The 7,693-nt window shown below is 49.6% G+C and overlaps 1 protein-coding gene across 7 annotated transcripts in view; it reads right to left on the reverse strand.

Annotated features, from left to right (window-relative positions):
* ARSG (arylsulfatase G) overlaps positions 1-7,693 on the reverse strand; it is a 118,156-nt gene that overhangs the window by 86,915 nt on the left and 23,548 nt on the right. The window contains exon 1 of one of the 7 annotated variants that reach the window (XM_075580111.1): positions 3,592-3,645. The exons of the other annotated variants lie outside the window; for them this stretch is intronic. The gene's annotated coding sequence lies outside the window, so the exon portion shown is untranslated. Of the gene's footprint in view, positions 1-3,591; positions 3,646-7,693 lie in introns of those variants that run through there. 7 annotated transcript variants of the gene reach the window in all.

Consider the following 7,693-nt stretch of genomic DNA (forward strand, 5'->3'; position numbering starts at 1 on the left):
GGCGGTAATAAGGGAGGAGAGGCAGAGGTCGTGGGCAGAAGGTAAGGGGGGGCACGTTTAGGGGGAGTGTACGGGGACGAGGCCGTAGATGTAAGGGGGCATTCATTGTTGAGGGCTTTAATCCAGACCTAGGATTTTGAATTCTATTCTAGAGCAGGGGTGTACAAAGTTTCCTTCATGCGCCCCACTGTCTCCACTCCCCATCGGCTCGCGCCCCCCCCCCTGCACGGCTCCGGCGCCATGGCAACGTGATGTCACGTGACCCCACGGCGTCATTTGATTTTGGGTTGCCATGGAGACACGTCGCTGGAAGGCGCGGCAAGTAAAAGTTACAGAGGCCTCACGCGATCCCCGGCATTTATTTTAAATGCCTTCAGGGTGGGGGGGCGGGGGTGGGGGGGCAGAGGCGGGTGTCGTCGTCGTTGGTGGCTCCCCTGAGGACCAATCAGATTCACCACATCTAGCACCAACCTCACAAAATTCAATTTTATATATTAAGATGTATTATAATTTTGTAAAGTGCTGCGTACACTGTTGGCTCTAAATAGACAATCTTTATCAAATTCTCTTAAATGTGCGTTTCAGGGGGGCACCCCACATCTATCCATAGCCACCTTGCGTTGTGTAACGTATACAGAATAGGAGCCCTGATCACTGCTTTTGCCTGGAGAGCAGTGCAGTTTAAAGGGATTGAGAACGCCTTGCGCATCGTCTGTGGTTTCAAAACAAGGCATTGCAAGGGACAGGACGTTACATCCCCCGGGTCATGTCAACACAAATGTACCTTTGCAGATCACCGCTGGCCATGTGTCCCCGTTACAGGAATCTGTGGGGCGAGATGACCCCTATTTGCTACGGTCAATGTGATCTGAACACAATGAATACTGTACGTCTAATCCGATATCTAAGAATGCATCTCTGTCCCTTCCTGGTAACAGAATTAACTCAAACCAAATGTCCCGAATCCGCCACTTCCAGGCCCGTTGCTGCCAAATGTCAGCTTGCCGCACGTGTCTGTCAAGCAGTGCCATCTTAACCCTTTTGCTGCCAGGGGACGCGCTTGCACGGCACTTTAGCTTGCTTCTTAAAGCTGGCTTCGCAATGCATCAATAACATGCCTTTAACCCCTGATATGCAGAGCGTACAATGCATTGAACCTGGGCAGCTGTGCCACCATAACCCCCGTCAATGCCAACCGGCAGTGCTACATCGTATGTACTCTAGAGATGTCGCCAACCGGGCGAAATTTGCCTTTTTCAGCCGCGAATAAAAACTAGCAGCCGAGTCATTCGGTTGCCCCGAGCATCACGGCAGCGCACATTGCACTTTCATTTATACGCTAGTTTGCGAAACGCTCTAAAAATGACTAGATCTGCTTAATGCCGAAACTATAAATAGAAGGCCCGCGCCGTGCATCGTGCCAAAAATCACACTTATAATCTATAGGTATGGAACTAGTTGGCATAACCAGTACCCAGGTACCAAGAGATCCAAACCCAAAATGAATTCCCCAGAACTGCTTAACCGGATATTGCTCGGAGCATAATCCTTAATTTTCACAATCTAAACTTCTCAACTTCAGTCCTCAGGATACCGCCAACAGGTTGGATTGTAAGGACATCCCTGCTTCAGCACAGGTGGCTTAATCGGTGGCTCAGTCTTTGAGCCACCTGTGCTGACGCTAGGACTGATTGAGCCACCTGTGCTGAAGCAGGAATATTCTTAAAACCGGACCTGTTGGTGGCCGTTGAAGACCGAAGTTTGCCACCCTCTGCCTTAACAGCTCTTAGCATTGTGTGTGAGCCACTGATTGAGCCACCTGTGCTGAAGCAGGGATATCCCTAAAATCTGACCTGTTGGGAGGTCTTGAGGACTGGAGTTTAGCACCCCTGACCTAAAAGCCCAGCCCTCTCTCTAGCAGGGCACCAATGGCATCTAGTGACTGCCTGGTCACATGATCTTTCCCACAGAACTTTGCACCTTTGGTGCTCTTCTGCTGCACTGACAGCCATTTACTGAACCCCCAAGCTGCATTTTGCCGATTGATTGGCAACTTAGCTAATTACTCATCATTGTGCATCTTGTATTGATGCACATATTAAAGGGGAACAAATTTAAATGTAAAAAAAACCTGCAGCTTGGACTGCTTCTTTAACACTGACCGTGTACTCACTGCTGTACATGCAATTTAGCAGGCACTATGAGTACAGCCCAGCAGAGCTTCTAATCTAATTGAAGACTGAGCCACCTGTTCTGAAGCTTGGATATCATTTAAATCCAAATAGTTGGGGGATAGTTGGGAGGGGGGGGGGGGTTGAGGACTGAAGTTGAGCACCCCTGATCTAAAAGACGATCACATTCCAAGACTTAATAAGTGAACCTGCATCAAAATGATGGCACGTTCATATTAGGAATAACATTTGTTAAACGTAGTCTCCGGTTCTTTGTAATTCTATGCATATCACCATACGGTCTGCTCTCTGGGAGATCCAGTTTGGGGGGTACAGAGGAGCCCCACAAACAGAAGTCCCTAAACAAGGACAAAGAAGCATTATCAGAGGAAGGTGCTGAGGGCGCTGCGCGTGGGTGCTTAGTGAGCGACAAAGGGGTTAAGATCACTCCGCTGTCCCTTAAGTATCAAAGGGCTAATAATATCACGAAATGAGCCCTAGTTTTTACAGCAAATAAAAATACCCCCCGTGAGCACATTCACAGGTCTCAGACAGGTCTTCAACCCTGCGCTTCCCCATTATCTCCTAGCATACAGTGCTGCCACTGCAGCCAGGGTTTCTGGGTAATGACATGCCAATGAGCACACAGTGTGTCACTCTTTTGATTTTGCGCATTATAACATGGGACCCCTATGAGCGTATACCTGCCGCATTACACAGCTTTTCCGCACAGCTCGGGTTACGGAAGTTCATAGTGTTCAGGATCTCCAGTAAATCTCGCCAGGCCGCGCGCGATGCACGGCGCGGGCCTTCTGTTTATAGTTTCTGCATTAAGCAGATCTAGTCATTTTTAGAGCGTTTCGCAAACTAGCGTATAAATGAAAGTTTTTATTCGCGGCTGAAAAAAGGCAAATTTGGCATGATTATTTTCATGTTTAATTGTTGACTTTTTTTCCTAAGAGGATTTTGTGGTAACGAATTAAAGATATATTTTGTGACAAATATACCCAGCGCGTTCCTTCTTTGGTGATGTCTTGGGTTCCTGCCTATGCCAGTGATATCACCGTTCCCCCGTACAGTGCGGCAGAATATTATTTATTTCATATAGCGCTTCTCTTCCATTGGGACACAGATCGCGTCACAGTTACAGCACAGCGCGCGGTACGCAGCACATACGAATGTTACACACACAGCCCCTGCCCCGCGGAGCTTACAATCTATGATGTTAGTGCCTGAGGCACAGGGAGATAAAGTGACTTCCCCAAGAACACAAGGAGCCGACACCGGGAATTGAACCTGCTTCAAACTCAGTGTCGCTGTTATCAGCCAGTGTCTGCTCTTCAGAACAGGTTGGCACTTTAGAAATAATAATAATAATAATAATAGATAATAGTATGCAGTTGCAGGTTTCCGGTCTCACCCTTGCACGGGTTTGCCTCCCAGCATGCATCTGCTTCCTCCTGTAGAAATAATAGAGCCCCCTCCCTGCCTGTGCTGGGGGGGGGGGGGGTGGAGGTGAGGTGAAGAGGAGGCGGCCCTGTCTTATCAGCCTCCCTCTCCTCTCCCTCCCCCATCCCTGTCTTTCCACCTCCTAACTGGCAGGAGCCTGTTCTACCCGGACTGTGCTAGTCCTGCGTGTGCACCGGCGGCAAAGGGAGGAGGAGGAGGAGGATGTGAAGAACGCCGGGAGTGCGCCTCTTTAACCATTTAAGTGCGAGAGTGGCCGGCAACACATTGCGGAGCAATTTACTGCAAGCGTGTCTGGCCCCGAGGGGGTTAATCCCCCACCCTACCTACACACACACACACACACACTATGCTGAGAGCTGTTAAGGCCGGGGCGGTCAACTCCAGTCCTCATGGGCCACCAACAGATCAGGTTTTAAGGATATCCCAGCTTCAGCACAGGTGGCTCAATCACTCCCAGCTTCAGCACAGGTGAATCAATCAGCCACTGCTATAGCACAGGTGGCTCAGTCACTGCTTCAGCATATTACTGATTGAACCAGATTGTGCTGAAGCAGGGATATCCCTAAAACCTGATCTGTTGGTGGCCCTTGAGGACCAGAGTTGCCCACCCCCCCATGTGTCTTAGGGGCTTAATGATGCATGACCACCATGCTGTACTAGTCACCTATACTCAGCTAGACCAGTGCATGCTTGGCCTAGTGTCCTAATGATCCAACTGACCCGTATTCACAGTGTCCCAGTGGCAACCCTATACTACAGCGGGATCACCCTTCGACACACTGACTTTGCGCCAATATACTTCTGTAGGGTGACTAGCCCCTAGCACACATTCAACCCCACACTTATCGCACATCAGATGGTTCCTATAAGGGTCCAACACACACGCTAGGTGCCTGCCGCATACTGTAATGGGATCGGCCTCTAAAACGCATTAGTTGCCCTTATTGAATGTTAGACCCTGTGCAAAGTAATAGGATCATTTAACACACACCAGTTTGCCACCATTACCTTTAATGGGATCAGCCTACATCACATCAGTTCCTAACCTTGACCTCAATAAGCAAGCCTAAGGCTGAGTCCATGGTATGGGAGACCGCGCGGAGGCATCCGCACGGGGCGCGATCAGATTGCCTTAAGGCACTGATCGCGCCCATAGACCGTGCGGCGCACGCGGGCGGAGGCAGGAGGGGGCGCGCGTTGCGCAAGAAATCAGTTAAAACCGATTTCTTGGCGCAACACACAGGTCTCGTGAGCGGTTCGCCCAATGAGGGCGAACCAGCTCCGTGACACCCCTAGGTACGCCCCCCACGGTCCGTCGACCATGGCCAGGGAAAGCACCCGCGTTCCCGCAGCCTCCGCGCGCCTCCACGCGTTTGTTCCTATATTGTTCCATTGGGTTGGCCTCGAACACATACAGGTTCTCCGCTCTATTATGTGATGGGATCAGCCTCTAACATATGTTTGCCTCCATATGCTTCATTAGGATCAGCCTACAACCCTTCACCCCAAGAACAGTCTTAAACCCTACTCAAGTAAAAGAAGACATCAGCAATGTGTAACTGCAGAGACCAGAGGCAAAATAATAGTACTTACACTGTATCCTGGGTATTATTGTCCTGGTAAAAGGGTGGCCAACTGCAGTCCTCAAGGGTCACCAACAGCGCATGTTTTCAGGATATCCCCGCTTCAGCACAGGTGGCTCAGTCGAAGACTGAGCCCCCTGTGCTGAAGCAAGGACTGATTGAGCTACCTGTGCTGAAGCTGGGAGTGAATGGGCCACCTGTGCTGAAGCTGGGAGTGAATGGGCCACCTGTGCTGAAGCTGGGATACCCTGACAACATGACCTGTCGGTGGCCTTGAGGACTGCCGTAGGCCACCTCTGATATAAATAGGCCTGTACATAGCAGGGCAGATCAACTGGCCACGTCAGGTGCTGCCGTGGCCCTTGGACTCTCAGGTGACTAAACAACTAGTATGAAATTAGCAGTGGCAAAGTGCAATTTTTGCCACCAACACTCACTTGGAAGCTGTATGTATGTCTGTATGTCTGTATGTCTGTATGTATGTATGTATGTCTGTATGTCTGTATGTCTGTATGTCTGTATGTATGTATGTATGTATGTATGTATGAGAGCTTTAGACATAAAAGTAACATTAAGGAAGAGGAGTCCCTGCTCCGAGGAGCTTACAATCTAATTGGTAGGGAGAACGTACAGAGACAGTAGGAGGGAGTTCTGGTAAGTGCGTCTGCAGGGGCCAAGGTTTATGTATCGTGTGTATAGAATCAGCCACGGAGCTACTCATATGCTTCTTTAAGCAAATGTGTCTTAAGGTGGGTTTATTTATTTTATTTATAAAATGTGTTAGCAGAAAGTAACAGAAGGCAATGGTAATGCGCAAACCACAAACTAAACAAAAGATTCTTGCTGTTACCGGTGCTCCTGGAACAGGAGAGTTCCTGACAATGACAAGCTCCAAAGTAAGCAAAAAATTAGAAGGTTTCAGGGCACTGCGGATTTCAAAAGAATTTATTGAACAGGCACAACGTTTCAACCACCAAGCGTGGTCTTTCTCAAGTGAAGATATATTTTTATTTATAAAATGTGTTACCAGGAAGTAATACATTGAGAGTTACCGCTCGTTTTCAAGCATGTCCTGGGCACAGAGTTAAGATGACAAATAATACAAGGTATATCAATGGTATATCAAGTAATACAGGGATAACCTGACCTGTTGGGGAGGGGGGGGGGGGGGGGAGGCTTGAGGACTGGAGTTGAGCACCCCTGTTCTACACTAAATTGTAAAGGGATGTAACAATAGAAAAATAAATCAGTGTAGCACCCGAAGAACTATCCTTTTACAACATATCATCATGTGCCACTTTCGACTGAAGGACAATCTGGATTTTTTTAAATTAAATATAGCGCTTACCTCCTCCCGACATGTTCCTCTTACAACTCTTTAATATGGTTGTGCGGCGTAAAATGAGGCTGTGTTGCTATGACAACAGGACACCACGTAACGTCACAACGTCACACAGCATCAAGTTGCCAGGACAACGTGGCGCAGCGTTACGTCACGTAGCGTCTCGTCATGACAACAAGCGGCCCGTGATGATGTTACGTCATGTGGTGTTCCAGTTGGCATGGCAACGCGGCGCAGCCATATTGCCCATAGTTGCAGGGGGAGATGCTGCCGCCTGCCCACCGCCAGTCCAGTGTTGTCGACACCCGGAGGTTTACTAGGTAAACCCGTGGCCCGGAGATACGTGGCCAAAATCCATGAAACCCGGAGTGGTGTCAACCCTACCCGTGTCAGTTCTTTCATTTAAGTGTACCCTAGAGCAGGGGGTGCGCAAACTTTCTATTCTACGGCCCCCCTGCCTGTTTCCCCCCCCCCCCCCGACGCGCCCCCTCCTTAACTGATCGCCGGCGGTTTCTGACGTCACTTGACCCCACGTTGTCATGGCGATGCATCGCCAGAAGCCGCCGGAGACCAAGTAAGCGAGTTACAGAGGCCTCGCCCGCGCTCCCCCGGCATTTCATTTAAATGCTTTGGGGAAGAGCTCGGGGCCTTTGTAAGCGCCGCACTCCCCTTGGAAAATCTCGCGCCCTTCGTTTGTTTTTTTATCACGATGCTACGGCCAGGCAACCATGCGAGTCATTGGCGGTTTTAGGGACTGTCACATGCCGTTTAAAACACAGCAGCCCCATAGAAGGCAGTTCTGCCAATTTAACCGGGACCACAGCATCCATCTTTAATGATGCCGCTCCCTAATTCCCTGGAGGACTGGTCTGCCCACGTCCTCCTAATCCTTAAACCAGGGGTGGCCAACTGCAGTCCTCAAGGGCCAACTATAGGTCAGGTTTTCAGGATGTCCCTGCTTCAGCACGGGTGGCGCAGTCGAAGACAGACACTGAGCCACCAGTGCTGAAGCAGGGATATCCTTAAAAGCTGACCTGTTTGTGGCCCTTGAGAACTGGAGTTGATGATGAGATATCATTGGATGATATGACACTGGGGTTTCTGTTTGCCTTCCTCTGGATCAGTAT

Source organism: Ascaphus truei, chromosome 22 (assembly GCF_040206685.1).
Source record: "Ascaphus truei isolate aAscTru1 chromosome 22, aAscTru1.hap1, whole genome shotgun sequence".
Lineage (NCBI taxonomy): Eukaryota > Metazoa > Chordata > Amphibia > Anura > Ascaphidae > Ascaphus > Ascaphus truei.